Source organism: Triticum aestivum, chromosome 1D, assembly GCF_018294505.1.
Source record: "Triticum aestivum cultivar Chinese Spring chromosome 1D, IWGSC CS RefSeq v2.1, whole genome shotgun sequence".
NCBI classification, from domain to species: domain Eukaryota; kingdom Viridiplantae; phylum Streptophyta; class Magnoliopsida; order Poales; family Poaceae; genus Triticum; species Triticum aestivum.
Window position 1 is genome coordinate 369,374,262 of NC_057796.1, and position 18,877 is coordinate 369,393,138.

General features: G+C 41.7%; 1 long non-coding RNA gene across 7 annotated transcripts; it reads left to right on the forward strand.

The window, feature by feature from the left end:
• The first annotated feature begins 1,598 nt into the window (after window positions 1–1,598).
• Window positions 1,599–7,579, forward strand: LOC123182151 (uncharacterized). Of its 7 annotated transcripts, none has more exons than XR_006492041.1 (11): window positions 1,599–2,026; window positions 2,135–2,226; window positions 2,294–2,358; window positions 2,439–2,588; window positions 3,090–3,145; window positions 4,068–4,218; window positions 5,261–6,223; window positions 6,511–6,639; window positions 6,719–6,803; window positions 7,065–7,196; window positions 7,293–7,579. It is a non-coding gene; the product is annotated as an uncharacterized lncRNA (long non-coding RNA). The 7 variants fall into 7 exon arrangements; XR_006492042.1 differs by having other exon boundaries at window positions 1,600–2,026; window positions 2,135–2,191; XR_006492037.1 differs by lacking the exon at window positions 3,090–3,145 and having other exon boundaries at window positions 1,603–2,026; window positions 5,261–5,582; window positions 6,146–6,223.
• The last annotated feature ends 11,298 nt before the right edge of the window (window positions 7,580–18,877 follow it).

Genomic DNA, 18,877 nt, shown 5'->3' on the forward strand with positions numbered 1-18,877 from the left:
AAACCAGACCAGTAGACAGGGATCCAAGGGAACCGAATACCTCAATTTTAGCATCATCTTCCTGCTGTTATAAAACTAAAATAATTGTGAAACTGCATGCTACCATTACTCAGCAATCAAGAGTCCTTAATTAATGGCTATATATTTTCCTCTATTGTTGGTCAACCTTGACAAATTTTGACTTCAACAAAACCCTAAACGTGAAGTAAATAAAAATGGAGTGAGTAGCAATCAGGCAATGTTGTTAGAAACGGTGTTGGCTAAGTGCACCTAAAGCTCATAGTTGGACAGCATACCGCTGCATTTTGATTTGATTTGGGAGCTAATTTAGCGACTATCCATATAGTCACTCTGATTTCGTTTTCGCTAATCTGGTCTAAACTCTGATTTCCTTAGCTTTGTGATCAACTTTCCCTCGCTGGATAGCACTTCAACCTTTACATACTTTTTTTTCATCATAATATCCCCGGACTAATTTTTCAAATCAGTTCCTGGCCCACTATTTAGGCTCCGAGTAACAGTTATCTTTCAATATTTAACCATTGGATCCGAACCAATGAACGGCTGTCAATATTTCCAAGCGTTGTAAAATCCCTCCTTATTGTATCAAGAAGAAAAGGAACTATATTCGTAGACTGTTGGATGACAATGGTGAATGGAAAGAGGACAATGAGTCAATGAAGAATCTGACTGTAGCTATTTTGAACACTTGTTCACTTCAGAAGTTGCAGATCCGAATTGGAATGTTATTAACAGGGTGAAACGAAAGTTACTCCCTACATGAATGAGGCTTTAATGGCCCCATATACCGAAGAGGAGGTAAAGAGAGCCTTATTTAGTACTCCCTCCGTTTTGAATTAGTCTACATCCTGACTAGATAATTTGTTCCAAATTAGTCTACATTCTACCAAGGAAGCGCAAACAGTGCTTCCATCAGCGGCCATCGGTGCTACCGTCCGCGTTCGGCCGTGCTACCTGCCGGAGTCAGCATTGCTACCGGCGGTGCTACTTGCCGGAGTCAGCATGCTACCGACGATGCTGCCGGCGTTGGTCGGCGAGGTCCCGTCCCACCTTTGTAGGTCGGGACGATGGTGCAGCGGGCGGCGGTGCGGGCAGCGCGAACAACGGTGCTCGGAGTTGGCTTGTTGCCGACCATGAAAGAGGAAGGTCGGGGGAGGCCCTCTTACAAGTCACACCCTCTTGAGCCTTGACCCTAGAAGGACCACAAAGTGGTATACACGAATTGAATTTCTTCTATAAACCACAAGGCCATACCCGGCATATGTGCATCGGTGCGTCCCGAAACCAACCTCGTTCGTTCGATTCAGTAAACAGTAAAAAATTTCCTCTCACTTTTCACCACAGCGGTCAGATATGGTAATTTTTTTCCCACTTCCTACTTTTCTTCTATAAACCACAAGGCCATACCCGGCATATATGGGCATCGGTGCGTCCCGAAATCAATCCCGTTCGTTTGATTCAGTAAACAGTAAAATCTTTCCTCTTATTTTTCACCACAGCCGTCAGATATGGTAATTTTTTTCCCACTTCCTACTTGGTTGAATAGGTCCATGACATATGGGTCTAAGAAAGTACAGTGCCGCGAGGAGCGGTGAAAACCCTAGCCAATCCTCTCTCGTCCCCGCGCCTCCATTATCCTCCCTCCACGCTATCCTCCCGCGCCTCCCTCATAGCCCCGGCGCGGCGCCGCCTCCACCACCTCCTCCTCTCTCTGCTTGCCTCCTCTCTCGCTCAAGAAGGCGGACCGAGCGGCGGCGGCATATTGTCCGTAGATGGAGAAGGCGGACACGAGCGGCGGCGCCATCTTGTCCGCGGATGGCAGACGTGTTTCTTGCCGCCGCCGCTGCTCCTCTCCCTCGCCTCCTCTGCGACGCTTCCTCCTCTTCTCTTCTCCCGCTCCAGTCATGGCGGTGGCGGCCGGGCCAGGCAGGGCGGCGGCGGCCGGGAACGGAGAAGCGGCCGGGCTGGGAGAGCGTCCTCGTCGCCTTCAACCTCCCCACGCGAGGTCCTGATTTTTTTTATTTAATCCCCACAGATACTCATTTCTGTTTGTTCAGATGCTATTTTATATTTTGCCTACAAGGTGTTTGACAATACTCCAACGTGGCTGCAGGATGACATTAGTCTGCAATTGTACTCAATGAACGATAGCAGTTTTGTTTGCAAATAGGTTCAGAAATTTGGTTTCCTGCACACATCATATCAGTAAGACAATAGCTTGGCAAAGTGTTCTATTCAAATTTGGTCATGACGGGTCTGTTTTCCACTGTAGAGAGGAAAAAGTAGGGACGGTGAAGCCTTGGGTTACATGACAAATGCAAAAAACTTTTCAAACAGGTATACTTTTCTTCGTGCTTTTTGTATATGTATCTATGAGAATTATGCAGTATCATATGGCAATTTGATTATATTCCCAGGTGTGCCTGCAATGGAACATTGGATTTCAGCAATATTATTGGTTCTGCATACAAGGATACTATCAAATGGAGTTGAAATTGTAGCTGCGTTAAGTTTGGTGACATTTGCAAAGGATTGGTTGAAAGAACAGAGTCACAATACAGGAAAATGTAAGCTGTTACCGTTAGCTTGAATAAATGTACACTGCTTAGTTCATATTTGATTCCAGTGCTTTAGCTTTCTTGGATAGTAGAGTTATTATAGAATAAATTTGTGTCAGTATAGACACAGAAACATACATATAGTTGTACAAGGATAGTAGAGTTATTATAGAATAAATTTCTGTCAGCATTTACCTTGACTTGGTTTATGTTTGATATGTAATCTGATTAATGGTTTACGGACTAACAACTATAAAATCTACTTTGATTTGCAAGGTACCCCCAATTTCCATACTCACGGTGTTTTTATTCTCCATTTAGTGCAGCTCCTTCCTAGATAATATTGCTTGGTTTGTTGTCGAGTCCTATATTTGCTTAAGTGACGAATAGACCAAGTTCATCTACTATAGATATTTTTTTTCCCAAAATGAAAAAGATTGACTTTGAGCATGGAATTAATAATCTATCTGCTAGAATTTATCAAGAATTATGTTTGTGTTGGATGTGCAGAATAGTAAAACACGCAACAAAACATATATCTGGAAAAGTTTACGCCGTACTGATGGGTTAGTTATTCTGCTCTTATTCCATGTTAGTTAAGAAGCAGATGTTTCGTGTCGGTTCCGGATATATGCCTAAATGTTTTTCGCCGCAGAAATAGGTCTTATATTTAATGCGACCTACTTTTTTCTCAAATAATGATATCTGCATCCCTTGATGTTGTAGGCCATGGCTTGACTGATTATGGCCAATTAGAGCATGTATATCTATATATCTTGCTTTTTTTTTCTTTCTTCGGTTATGGCGACCCAGGATATTTGTTGGTGGTGTTGCAATGGTCATCTTGCTTATTCTTGTGTCTGCTACTACTTGTTTCTTGGTTCCTTACTACCACTTCTGGCCACATTACTTTGCCTTACATGTGTAGGGTTATGCTGTTGTGGGCTGGTCAAGCAGTGACCGGGTCATTGAGTTCCTGGTGTCCTTAGTTTACTGCAGGGTACCCTGGTGGCGACAACTCCTTGCCTTAGTTTACTGGACTGCAACTTGCCCAAACCATACCCTGATCCGCAACTCTACTTTTCTCTTCAATTTTTGCTCCTGGTGCTTTGGAACTTGGTCGCCTAGCGCAGCTTGCCCCCTTAGAGCCTAGCATAATTTGTATTGGAGCAGACTTTAATTAATTAGATGTGTGATGTGTCTGTTTACAAAATATTTGTTGTTTTTTTGCAAGTTTATCATGTTCCAGGGGCTACACATGCCTTGATAATAGCACCACAAATGTCCAGGTTCATATGCAGTTTTATTTTAGGCATAATAGCAACCTTATTTTATAGGGGAAGGTAAAAGAGCTTCCTGCTCAGGCCTGACTAGCCATTTTGTGATCTCTGTAATATGATATGATTGTTGTTTTGAAGTTGATTACATTAGTCCCCTATTTATTTTGAAGGATCCTTCGTCCGTCTGATCATTTTTGCGTCTTCACAGGTTGTTCTCCTGTTTTTGACTGCATCCTTGTGCCGTCGTTACAAGCGATTTCCCTTCACTACAGCCCCTTTCATGTCGTCGTTACAAGAGATTTCACAGTTTCCCCTTGTTACCATGTTCTCAGTTAAAATGCAGTTGTAGTGCTCCAAAGGTGAGACAATTTCAAATTCTACATCATCACTCTTTTCTTCTGTTTTTCCTGTGCAGTTTTGAACTGTGTAAAGCCCATACGGTCAGACAAGAGCTTGTACATGTTTCTAGATATCTATTCGATGTGGTAATCAAGTGTTAACCTAATTTTGCAATCTCATAATATTAATTGTTGTGGTGTTAGATTTCTGTTTTACAAATAGTGGTTCCATATTTTGTTCCTATTATCTTTGCATAATTGTGATAAGTACCTATTCAACGATGTTGGACATTGCGGTTGGTGGCTACATATTTCAAAGATCATCTGGGTTCATATCAGTCATCTTTATCTTGAATTAGTGATATGCAATTTTTTGCAAGTACTATAAATTAGAGTGGTCCATTGTTTTCTTGATGGGCATTTGATTATTCAGATTAGTGTTTTTTGCTATGCCCTGGTTTGGTCCTCTAGAGAGGGCCAAACCTACTGATCTGCTAACATAATAAGCCTTGGGGTATGAAAGCCTTGTGGTATGAAATAGTTCCATCCCATTTAAAGCATTGCTTTTTCAGTGTCTGCTCTGAAACTGAAACTGTTTTTAAACGTTGCTGTGAAGGGCAGAATGTCCATTGCAACACCATGGTTGAATCAGCCTTAATAGTTAAAAAGCATGGTTGTATTGCTCACTTATAAGGCGTTCTATTTTGTTTAAGTGCATTTAATCTATTTTCTCTTAATTTTTCAATCGGTGTGCATAAAGTTGTCTTATCTGATACATCATTGATTAAGAGTTTACAACTAATCTCAGAAGTATCGTCTATAATAATTTCTAATGGTGTTCATATATCCTGATGTGATATTGTGTGTTTTGGTGTCCACACCTTGGAGTACTTTATTCTGATTTTAGTCTACTTTCACTACTTCTTCAAATAAGTTTCTTGTATTATGATTTTGGATGCACAACCTATTGATCAATTTTTTAAATAAGAAAGAATCAACATTCATGATGTTCCGCGGCTTTGAAGTATTTGTTATTACCCTGACCCTATTGCAATTGTTGCAGGCTAAACCTTGAAATCAAATGTAATTTTGAAGCCATTCTTGATTATTTTGCCAGCTGCGGTACATGATCAGAACTAAGGCGACAATGGCCAGACTAGATAAGTTATTCATTCAATGTTTTTCTACATCCCGATTAATGGGCAGTTTGGAGAGCGTTGTGTAATCTCTACTTTAATGAACTATATTATATCGGTTATTTTATTCTTCCTTTTTTTATTCATTGGCTTTACTACTTTATAGGCACCTACCAGAGGCTATAAGGAAAGTGAGCTTGAATTATGGTGCAGGATGTCAGTAAAATATGTGAATGGATCAAGAATTGTGTATGTAGATATTGATGCAAGTTGGTTGCATTTTAGAGATTGAACAACACCTGCTTCGTGTTTGTGTAGAAAGAGGATGGCATACTTTGCATAAACTTGTGTAATATATCATTGTTTTATTTCTGGGTCAGCATTGATTTTTTTCTCCATTCAAAGAAATTGTTTGCTAAAAGGGACAAATAACCATCTTATATTTCTAGATAATATTCAGATTCATTAAAATAGTGGTTTCAAGTGTCGCATTCAATACTAGAGTAGTAAGGATTAAGGTACAGAACTTTGTATGTTGTGTAAGAATAAAACCATTTGTTTATCTTGCCAAGTTTCAGTATTATTACTTATGATATCATTCTACCAATTGATGATAAGACAATTGCCTAGAAAGAGCAGCGATAAGACAATGTACAAAGACACAATATAGTTATATTTTGCATTTCTAGGGGAAATTGCTGCTCATTGATATTTGTTTGAGCTTCTAATTTCTGTTTCCCCTAGAGTATTGTTAATGCTTTACCTTTTATATTATATAGTTCAAGCACTCAGAAGAACTTCTCTTGTCGTAGGTCTGGTGCATAGATTTAATTGACACATTGCCAGTTTGGACAACACCTTCAAACATTATCTCGGAAAGAGTTCATCTGGTAACGACAACGTCAAACATACAATTGATGATAAAACGATTATGCAGCCATTCTTGCACGCCATTAAAGAACTTTTATAGGACCTAAATGTTTTCTTTTCTAATTCGAAAAAACTGCCTTATTACCTGATTTCTGAAGTTTGGGTCGTATCAATATTTTTTTGCTTTTATATTGATGGACAGTGGAGCAACTCCGAGCTTACCTGTTCCTATAATAACCTTTATGCTATGCCAATACATTCATATAATATCCTTTTTACATAATCATATTGTCTCTTTTCTTGGCAGCACAACAAGACTTGGATGGAAAGGCCTTTCTGCCCCAGCACAACATAACTCCTGGGGTCATATTCGGCCTCCCAAGGTCCTACTAGGGTTGTTCTTTCTAAGGGTGAAGCATTGACTGTTGTGCCAATGGTAGGATGATACCTATTCTCAAATTTATATTCTAACAAGGAATGGGTTATTTACAAATCGTATGTTATATTTGTTTCAGCCGGGCAAAAGGAATAGCTCTCTTGAAGGACAAAATGCTGTAACTCCTCTTCATATACAAGATAGAACTTATGACTTCAATTCCGGTATAATTTCGCCACTTGCGCCTGTGGCGCAATGGGTCATATATTCTCTGAGGTTCCCTAATGTTCCTGAAAGCTGCCCTCATGTTTGCTAATGTTTGATTTGTGCTGTCGCAAGTAGCTTTTGTTTGCACTACTGGACGAACTATGTTGAGCTTTACTTCTAGGAGGCAAATTACTCTTTAGCTTAAACAGACACTAAGATTTTACAGGACATTTTACACGGCTCTTTGATCACATCTCCTGGTATTTTGGGTCTTTCAGGTGATAGAAATAGCCAGATGGATCACGAAAACATTGTGAAGATGGTGAGATATTGCAAGGAGTCTGATCTGTTCTGAGGAATGCTTGTCTTTGAGTACCAGCCAAATGGGACCCTCTACTAGCATCTTCACGGTAAGCCGATATGGTCTTGGCACTGCAACCTTGTGCATATGATGCCATTTGACTGAAAACATCTTAGCTTTGTTTGTGGTCTTTTGGGGGTTTCAGATGGGAAAGGATGTTAACTATCTTGGCCATGGCGGGCGAAGATTGTGCTCAGCATCACGCGCATTCTAAGACACTTGACACTTAACCGATGGCTCTGTTCGCGCTCCCCGTGTTGACGGCCAGTTCAGTCTATTAGTTATAACATGGCTTCTTCACTGCAGTTGACAACGAAGACTGCAGGGTGAAAACCCCACAGCAAATTTATTGATTAGTAAAGTCATATACAAAAGATTTGCAAAGGTTAGAGAGTCAGCTAGCTATAACAGAGAGTCAATCCATATTGCAAACTGTTGTGAGTACTTGGCTTTCACCCTATGCAAGTGTAGGGTGACCTCATGCCTAAATTTGCTTCTCCAGGATCTAAAAGATGGCAACAATTCTGAAAAGGTAAACGTTTGCTGCCGGTCGACCGGCTAGCGATTGCGCCGGTCGTTGCACGCGCATCTACCTCTCACGCAGCCACATGCTCAATCAGGCCCACACCATCGCCCGTGTCCCTTGGTTGCCTTATCTTCTCACGCGTTTTCTCCCCACGGGGGCATCTTCCACCTCCCGCAAGCACCATTCCCTTCTCTCTCTCTCTCTCTCTCTCTCGTGGCGTGTTGCTGTTGCTCGCGCGCATCTTGTCCCTGGCAGCAAGGTTGTCGGCGTCTGCTCCTCTCCGGCCGCTGGGTGCCCGCGCAACGAGCTTTTCCCGTGGCGAACGCGAGCAGCTCCCGAAGCCATGCGACCCGGCTGCGTCCGAGGATGCTGGAACCGTCCAGTCCCGGTGCTGTGACCCATGAGCACCTGTGCTTCTGCCGGCTGCGTTTGCTGCCCTCTCCCAACCCGCCTGCTACAACGGCGCACCCGACGGCGGTGTTGCAACCAACACCAGCCGGAGCTGGAGACGATGTCCATAGGTGTTGCAACCGGCACCGCACGATACTGGAGTGAGGTGTTGTTGGTATGGCAGCTAGTCAAGCGTGCTTCAACCGGCTTGAAAAAAAGCTTCAACCGGCATCGAAAAAAGCTTTAACTATGAAAATAAGCTACAACCGGCGCAGAAGAAAGGCTTCAAACATTGAAAAAAAGCTTCAACCGGCGCCGAGAAAAGCTTCAACCGTTGTGAAAAAAAGTTTCGATCGGAATGGGAAAAAGCTTCATCCGGTGTGGAAAAAAGCTTCAACTGGTGTGAAAAAAAGCTTCCACGGTGAAACTTCGAAAACGGGCGCCGACGGAAATCTACGGGAGGACGGCGAAAGCTGCAACGACAGCTACAAGCGTCTATGGAAAAAGCTTCAACTGACCTGAGGATGCTACAAACATGGCTGAGGATTCTGGAGCCAGCTGCGAGCATGCTACAACCAGGTCTAACTAGAAAGGACGGCAAGCTGCTGGCAGCGTTGATGGCCGGAATTCGGCATGCCGCGACAACGGTTGGGAGATAGCGCACTGTGCGAGGCGATTTTTGCTACAGGTCACAACGAGCGCGCTGAATCAACGGCGACCGCGACCGGCGGCGAGGGCGGCGAGCTGCTACCGGTGGCGGGGGTGTGGCCGGAGGAGGGCGGCCGAGGCATGCGAGGGAACTGTTTCTCGTTGACAGACGTGGGGGGTAAGTGAACGCGGGCGAGTAAAGGAAGAGATCTGGGTCGCTCAATCTCAAACGATCCTACGATCCAGGTGCGACCAGCCCAACTTTGGGCCGGCGCACCGGCGCCTAATAGTGCCCTTCTGAAAAATAGCTTCATTTCTCTGTTTCCAAATTGCCAGGCAGCCAGAATAACAAGCTCAGTGAAGAATGGGTGACCAAACTGCTGCTTTGTCAACATAAAACTCTGCTCAATGGAGTTACCCTGCTGCCAGTGAATCTGTAGATAGTTCCATATCCTGATGCTAAAGTTGCAGCCAAAAAAGAGATGCATCCAATCCTCAGTGCACCTTGTGGGACACAACACACAGCGAGACATTCTCCAAAAAAAAACACGCACAGTGAAAGACATCAGTGACATTCCAGTGTCTTCTGCGAAGCATGTCTCTGGTATTTAGTCTATCACTGAAAAGCAGCCAAGCATGGTATTTTCAATTTAAATCATGTAAGTGTGGTTTGTCATGGATGTGATACTCCGTGCTGCAATCATTTGGCAATCATTCTTGCCATGAAGAAATCGTAGAGATTACCACCTTTGAGAAGGTTAAAGATACAATATGTTCTCCTCGAGTAAAATTAGTTCTGTGCATTCTGAAATAGTAGTTATGTCTTGCAACTTCTGGTCACTGCTCTTTGCTATAAGAATCATTGGTTGTTCAGGTAAAAAAAAAAGAATCATTGGTTGAATGAGCATTCATAGGGCATATTGTGGTGTTTAAAATCTGAATAGTCAGTTGCTCTTTTATTTCTTTATTGCAGCTACCATCCCATATTAAATCCCTTTGCATGTATTGACTATTTGTTCTGGATTCTGGTCAAAACAAGAACATTAATGTTGGAAACTAAATATGCAATTTTGTCTGCAAGAAATTTAACTAATGTCATTTGTATTTCAATCAAATAACTTAATAATGGTTTAAGCTCTGGACTGCTGCTTTTGCCCGCAGAAGATTAATTTTCCTTTTACAGGTTTTTGTACAGCTGTTGATTGTGCAATGCTCATGCTTTTGTAGAGTGAAAGATAGAATCTTGCCATTTCCGTTGGATGTCATGAATTTTTGCAGATGTGTGAGTAGAAGAAATCCAAAAGGGATGAATAGTCGTTGATGTATAGCGATCACATTGGAGCCCTCATAGTCGTCGATGGAAACACTGAAGCGAGGTTTCATACTTATAATTCGTACTAGCAATGTGTCCGTGCATTTCAACGGATCCAAAGTAGAATAATGCATGTTTACAAACTTGAAAGAAAAACACTCTAGTTTTGGCGCGCGCGTGTGCGTGCGTGTGTGTGTGTGTGTGAGGTTTCATTCTATATTCCTCGTGGCTGTTTTGAAGAGGTGAGGGAGGGATGTGATTGGTTTCAAGATATGAGGGGTTTTCTGTTAATTGCAGCAGAGAAGTGGGGTCTTGTTGCAAAAATACCACAGCTTATCTCACAGTCGTTAGATGTAACGATACGGATCTGATGGTCAGGAATGATAGAAGGCAGACACGCCATCATCACAAACTCAGTCTTTTATAGAAGTAGAGATATAGCTGCAACGATTTTGAATTTGTAATGACCTCCTTATATTAAGGACCGACAAGGCAATAACACATTGTTGACCTTCTGTTATTTTTGACACTATTGAATCAATACACTTTTATTCTGATGGTAGTTCTGATGGAGAACAAATATGTTTGACATACGTGATTGATTTCTTGTGAAACTGTGCCCTTTTAAACCTATCTTAGATGTGCTGTGTTTTTTATCATCAACACATGATGCCTACTTTTTGTATGATAGTTCTAACGATCACATAGTTTCAGTTTGTTTAGAGTACATGGATGTTCATTTAGCGCAAAGACTATGGTGCATGTTTCTTTTGAGATGTAATGATTGGAGATGCAAGCAATCAAAGAACAGAAAGGGTATCAACTCAAAGAAAAGAGATTAGCCGGCATAATGCATAGTAATTCATTCATTTTGATCTATCTTGACATAAAAGGGCATGGATTAGTTGACTTAGTGGAACCATTAATGGCTGACTTTATCTACCCAAAATCAGCTTTAAATTGTGTGAAGCGAAATGCAATGCAGTGAAACAAGCTAAAATTTATGGATTCAGTTTTGTCTCGACTTCGCCACCTTCGCCAGTGGCGAAGTACGCAAAGGCGACGGAGGCGCCACCTTCATACTATTGGCGCAAACAAGTCACAAAATTAGAACCTTTGTTCATACAAGTCAAAAAGTTAGAACCTTTTCCATTGGCACCATTGTGGCCATAATTTTCTATGCAGATGATAATTAGAACCTTTGAGGACGGGGCGTCGACCCGTTGGCTGGGCAGCTGAGGTTGCTGCCAGCCCATCCGAGTTCAAGTCCCGGCACGGACGCGCGGTGCTCACGGAGTTTCTTCTATAAAGAAAAGCCAACGAGGGTTAGCCCTTGGGTTGGTCTCATTTTTTTTTTATAATTAGAACCTTTGTTCCTACTTCGTACCATTCTTTTTTTACATCATGTAGAATATCCCCAATTAAAATCACTCGCGGATATTAGTCCTATAGTCAATGAATCTCAATAACGATATGGATAGCAAAACAAGTAAAAAAAATTTATGTCCACAATATTATTCCACTTCCGGCTTTGCGCCCGGGTCATCTAGTACTACTAAATGATAATTGGCACCCCTATTTTCCACTATGTTTGGCAGATTTTTTTTCTTGGAATATATATATTGGAGTACAAAATAATTCAGAAAAGCGGAATTAGCTCAAGTACAGCTATGGAAACTATGCACATCATACGAAATCAGTATAGACTGCAGCACATCAATTGACAACGAATATAAATCTGCGTATAGTAATACAATTTGGCAAGGGGCTACCCATAATCATCATGACAGTCTCTTGTACATCAAATGTGCAGTTTGTACACAACAACAACATACTAAATATAATTGTGCATAATTCAAACACTCTTATTATAATTCAAACACTCTTAATATGGAACAATTTGTTGCCACGCAAAATTGCCGCGCAGCTCCACGATAACCGTCGTACTTTCGTGACGACGTAACGATTGCTTTCCGAGGAAAGCAACAAAGATCCCCTTGCTTTCGTAGAGGAGAGACGGCCGCTTTTCAGCGCAAAACGGCAAAGATGGACCAAATCCTAGGGCTGCTAGGGATCGGCAAGATAAAATGATAGTAAAAAATACGTAAAAGAATAGATGTGTATTTGTTAAATGTCGATTGGCTGATTCAATCGGCCGTAATACCTACGTTATATATGCATGCATGGTCTTTGCGTACAGGGGAGGGACACGGGACGTTTCCGTGACTTGCAAGCTGAATTTAATACTTCTAAATCTCTAATCAATACGGCCTAGATTAGTTTGGTACTAGCACGTACGAACAGGGTAGGAAATATTTGATGCATCATGCACTTCCGTACGTGACTGAGCATGCAGGGTAGGAAATCTTGACGTGCTTCCGGCCGTGACTAAATAGCCTGAAATCCATGTCTTCTACACCATCGACCGAGCCCTGTTAGGACTTGTCCTAGGCATCTGCGTTTTAAACTAGCTCATCTTTTGCTCTGAATTTTTTTACACAAGATTGATATACAAATTGCCTACGTTGTCTTAATTTTTCAGAATTTTTGGAGTTACATAAGTATATGGAGTCTTCAGATTGCTACAGACCGTTCTGTTTTTGACAGATTATGTTTTCTTTGCATTGTGTGCTTATTTTGATGAATCTATGGGTTGTATCGCGGGGTATGAGCCATAGCAAAGTTGAAATACAGTAGATATAATGCAATAATAAAATATGAATAAGTTTGCAACAATACTTATAGTAGTGATTTGCTTTGTTATACTAACGAATCTCACGAAGGTTTTGTTAAGTTTTGTGTGATTGAAGTTTTGAAGTTTTCGGTGAGATCACGATGGATGAAGGAATAAGGAGTAACAAGAGCCTAAGCTTGGGGATGCCCACGGCACCCCAAGGTAATATTCAAGGATGAACAAGCAGCTAAGCTTGGGGATGCTCTGAGTGGCATCCCCTCTTTCTTCTAATGACCATCGGTATTTTATTTGGAGCTATATTTTTATTCGTCACATATCATGAGTTTTGCTTGGAGCGTCTTGTATTATATGAGTCTTTGCTTGTTTTGTTTTTTATTTTGTGTCAAGTATACTTGCTGAACACACCTATTCGAGAGAGCCAAAATTATGCTATGATTTGTTAGAATTGCTCTATGTGCTTCACTTAATTTTTTTGAGCTATGGGATTGCTCTAGTGCTTCACTTATTTTTTTTGAGCACGGTGTGCTTTAATACTTTTGAAGAAATGCTCTCATGCTTCACTTAGATTTATTTGAGAGTTAGTAATTTTTGAAGAAATTCTCTCATGCTTCACTTATACTATTTTGAGAGACGAAAATCTTTATACTCATATTCTTCACTTAGATTTGTTTGAGCTATCAAAAGCAACATATGAAACTAGTCCCAAAGTCATAGATATTCAAGAGGAATATAATAAAAAAAATTCATGAAGATCATTGGACAAAATAAACTTGATTCTTTGTAATAGTTTTGAGATACGATGATAGTGATATGTGAGTCATGTTGATGAGTAATTGTGATTTAGTAAGAATATTGGTGTTAAGGTTTGTGATTCCCTATGCAAACACGAAAGTCAATAGTTATGCAATGAAATTACATCCTACTTGTGGCGCACTATTCGGTGTTAATTATACTTAATGCTCACTTATGAGATTTTTCGTTTCTTGGTTGGATGCTTCTAAATCTTTTTGCTAGCCTTCACTTGTACTAAGTAGGAATACTACTTGTGCATCCAAAATCCATGAACCCAGTTTTGCCTTATGAGTCCACTATACCTACCTATATGCGGTATTTTCCGTGCCGTTCTAAGCAAGTTTGTATGTGCCATCTCTAATTTTTAAAATAAATTTCCTTTTTGTGTGCTCGTACCGCTCATGAAACGGTAGGGGGTGGTTGACATTTTTCCATGCTAGATGTGTTATTCTAAAGATGAGTGTTTATTCAATTGTCATTGCACGAGAGTACGGCAAAGGAATTAGGGATGCCCAGTCCTGAAATGAAAAATGAATTTACTTTATGTTGTCAAATAGTAAATTCCTTGGAAAGTGTTGGTATGGACGGCACCTGTGGATACGGGTAGCAGTGGAATATGAAAGTATGGTGGAAAAAGAAATAAACTTTATTTTCTGTTTAGGAACCGCCTATGATATATCTAGCATGGAAAGTATTGGGAACTATTCTATCGTTTTCGTTGACAGGAAAAGGATGCCACCCAAAAATTTTATCTCTCAAGTTTTGAGCTCTGGCACCTCTACAAATCCCTACTTCCCTCTGCGAAGAGCCATTCAATTTACTCTATGCAATTTTTATTTTTATCTGAGTCTCCATCTTCTCTTATAAAGCACCAACTAAGGGGCACTATGATCGTACTTGAGCATTGGATGTAACTAATATGCGAGTGTGTTTCATGAATGGATCAATGATTCAGCATAATGGGCTAGGGATAACTTGCTTTAGTGTTGATATTTTGGAAGACATGGTTGCTTGTTGATATGCTTGAGTATTGAAATCTTCATGTCAAAACTAGACTATTGCTTTGAACCATATAAAAGTCCAAATGTCCATGCTACAAAAGAAAAGAATGTGATGACCATGTTAGGCAGCATTCCACATCAAAAATCCTGTTTTTATCATTTACCTACTTGAGGATGAGTAGTAATTAAGCTTGGGGATGCTGATACGTCTCCAACGTATCTATTTTTTGATTGTTCCATGCTGCTATATTATCATTCTTGGATGTATTACAGTCATTTTATAGCAACTTTATATCATTTTTTGGACTAACCTATTGACATAGTGCCTAGAGCCAGCTGTTGTTTTTTTGCTTGTTTTTTACTTCACAGAAAGTCAATACCAAACGAAGTCCAAACGCAGCGAAACTTTTTGAAGATTTTTTCTGGACCAGAAGACACCTGTTGGGCCAAAGAAGTACCAGAGGAGGCTCCGAGGGGACCACAACCCACCTGGGCACGCCTGGGGGCCCAGGCGCGCCCTGGTGGATTGTGCCCACCTCGGCCGCCTCCCGCACCGCCTCTTTGCTCTATAAATACCCCAAAAATTCAAAAACCCTAGGGGAGTCGACGAAACACAATTCCAGCCGCCGCAAGTTCCAGAACCACCAGATCCAATCTAGACACCATCACGGAGGGGTTCATCATCCTCATTGGTGCCTCTCCGATGATGCGTGAGTAGTTCATTGTAGACCTACGGGTCCGTAGTTATTAGCTAGATGGCTTCGTCTCTCTCTCTCTCTCTCTCTCTTTTGATTCTCAATACAATGGTCTCTTGCAGATCTGTTTGATGTAACTCTTTTTGCGGTGTGTCTGTTGGGATCCGAGAACTTTGAGTTTATGATCAGATCTATTTTATCCATGAAAGTTATTTGAGTCTTCTTTTGATCTCTTATATGCATGATTACTTATAGCCTCGTCTTTCTTCTTCACATCTTTGGTTTAGTTAGGCCGACTAGATCGAAAGTGGTGCTTTGTGATGGGTCCGGTCATGCGATGTTCTTTCCCAGTGACAGAAGGGGCAACAAGACATGTATTGATCGTTGCCATTAAGGATAACAAGATGGGGTCTATTCCTACATGAATAGATCTTGCCTACATCATGTCATCGTTCTTACTGCATTACTCCATTTCTCCATGAACTTAATACACTAGATGTATGCTGGATAGTGGTCGATGTGTGGAGTAATAGTAGTAGATGCAGGCAGGAGTCGGTCTACTAACCTTGGACGTGATGCCTATATAATGATCATTGCATGGATATCATCATAATTATTTGAAGTTCTATCAATTGCCAACAATAATTTGTTTACCCACCATAAGCTATTTTCTCGAGAGAAGGCACTAGTGAAATCTACGGCCCCGGGTCTATTTTCTCATCATATATTTTCAGATCTATATTGCTATTTGCCTTTTTATTTATTTGCATCTTTTATTTTCAGATCTATATTATCAAAAACCCAAAAATACCTCGCTGAGTTTTATTTGCCGTTATTTGCATCTATCAATCTATCACAATTTTTATCCCGTCAACGTGACAATTTCTGGCACCGTTACCCGAAAGGGATTGACAACCCCTTTTACACGTCGGGTTGCAAGTATTTGCTTTTTGTGTGCAGGTACCGTTTACATAGTGTTGCTTGGTTCGATAACCTTGGTTTCATAACTGAGGGAAATACCTACCGAAGATGTGCTGCATCATCCCTTCCTCTTTGGGGAAATACCGACGTAGTTCAAGTGACATCACACGACCATGTCTTTCAGCATGGGTCTGGACAAGCCCGAAACCTACCTTTATAACTACTCAGTTACGGAGCAGCGTTTGGTCGGCCCAAAGCAAGTCTGTCACCATCCCGAGTACATGCATCAACTCAGGTCTTAGGACATAGAACGTATGTTGTACTAGAGACTCACATATGACATATTGTTGCGTCTCATAGTTGGGTCTTCCCGACTCGGACCTTATCTTGACTCGGATCCGACTATGTCGAATCCGACCAGACTTTTCCAAGTCCATATTATCTGGTTAGCATCCAATGCTCCATGGCTAGTGAGATCGAGCCATCCACCGTGTCATATGATAGTCTAGTCAGCTACGCGTCCACACAACCCTTGCCACTAGGGACCTTTTAGGACAGTCATCATACAATGCATAGTCCCACAAACAAGTCACGTACTTGTTGATATACATCATTGATAATGTCCAAGGACTATCTTTATTCATAAACACATAGGAAATATCATCATACATGATTGCCTCTAGGGCATATCTCCAACAGTCTCCCACTTGCACTAGAGTCAATCAAATAGACATCGTATGCCCATAGCTCTTACGTGCCCCTCATGCTTGGGTTGTTTGCATCTGTGTGAATTTTGCATAACTCTATATCACCACTCTTTACGATCTTTCATATCAGGTGATATTTCCGATCTGTGTGTCTGGTCTTGTGGTGGTTCCTCGGCTCCTTGGCTTGTGTGATGGCACCAGAATTATCACAATAAAGGTCCAACGGTTTCACCGAGGCTGGGAAAATACCAAGATCATCCAGAAAGTTCCGGATCCAAACACCTTCCTTTGCAGCTTCACAAGCCGCAATGTATTCGGCTTCTGTGGTAGAATCGGCAAGCGTATCTTGCTTGGAACTTGTCCAGCTCACTGCTCCTCCGTTCATGACATACACGAATCCAGACTGTGATCGACAATCATCTCTATCGGTTTGGAAACTAGCATCGGCGTAACCCTTTATGATGAGCTCCTCACCTCCATAAACTAGGAACATCGGGTTAGTCCTTTTCAGGTACTTCAGAATAGTCTTTGCCGCCGCTCGGTGACTCTCACCTGGGTTGGCCTGGTATCTACTTGTTAGGCTTATTGCAAAAGTAACATCAGGTCATGTACATATCATGGCATACATGATGGATCCGATTGCCGAGGCATACGGAATCCGACTCATACTGCTTTGCTCATCAGATGTCGAAGGACTCTGAGTCTCGCTTAGCCTTATACCATGTGAGACAAACAAGAACCCTTTCTTGGCTTCACTCATGTTGAACCGCTTCAACACTGTACGTGCTCTGGCTCAAGCCGAGCAGCCTCCTCGATCAATCTCTATAGATCTTAATGCCCGATATGTAAACTGCTTCACCGAGGTCCTTCATCGAAAACTTTCCATTCAATGATTCCTTGACCGAGTTCAGCATTGAAACATCATTTCCGATCAGCAATATGTCATCCACATATAGTATCAAAAACACTATCGAGCTCCTACTCAACTGCTTATACAAATAACCATCCTCTTCGCTTTTGATGAAACCGAGACCAGTGGCGACCTCATCAAACGAATATTCCAGCTCCGAGATGCTTGTCTCAACCCATAAATGGATCTCTTGAGCTTCCATACCTTACTAGTGCTAGTCCGATCAACAAAACCCTTGGGTTATATCATATACACGTCCCCGGTTAAATTTCCATGAAGGAAAGCTGTTTTGACATCCATCTGCCATATCTCGTAATCGAAATAGGCAGCTATAGCTAGTACGATCCTCACCGAATTTAGCATATCTACCGGCGAGTAAGTCTCGTCGTAGTCAATTCCTTGAACTTGTCCATAACCTTCAGCGACAAGCCGAGCTTTGTGGATCTGAACATTTCCATCCACATCGGTTTTCTTCTTAAAGACCCATTTGCAACCTATGGCTTTTACGCCAGGTGGCAGATCAACCAAGTCCCAGACTTGATTTTCATCCATGGACTTTAATTTGGACCTCATGGCCTCCAGCCATGCCTCAGAATCTAGGCTTACCATCGCTTCCGCATACGTAGCCGGCCGTCGCTTTCTAGTAACAACACATCGCTCACTCTCGCAATCTTTCCGACCTCCATGGTTCCGGTGCCGCTTCCACCTCGGGTTCCCTGACAGACTTCGGTATGATCAAATCACCCACCGAGTTGTCCCCAAGTGGTGCTCGAACATCTTCGAGTTGCACCTGCCTCCCACTGGCCTCCCGCCCGAGAAACTCTTTCTCAAGGAAGACCACGTTTCGAGCAACAAACACTTTGTTCTCTTCGCGGTTGTAGAAGCTATATCCCAAGATTTCCCTCGGATATCCCACGAATATGCATTTATCCGACTTGGGTTTAAGCTTATCTGACATAAGTCGCTTGACAAATGCTTCACAACCCCAAATCTTTAGAACAAACAACTTGGGACTCTTCCCAGTCCACATCTCATGTGGCGTCTTATCTACGGATTTAGATGGTACTCTGTTGAGTGTTAAAGCTGCAGTTTCTAGAGCATATCCCCAGAATGACAAGGGTAAATCCGATTTG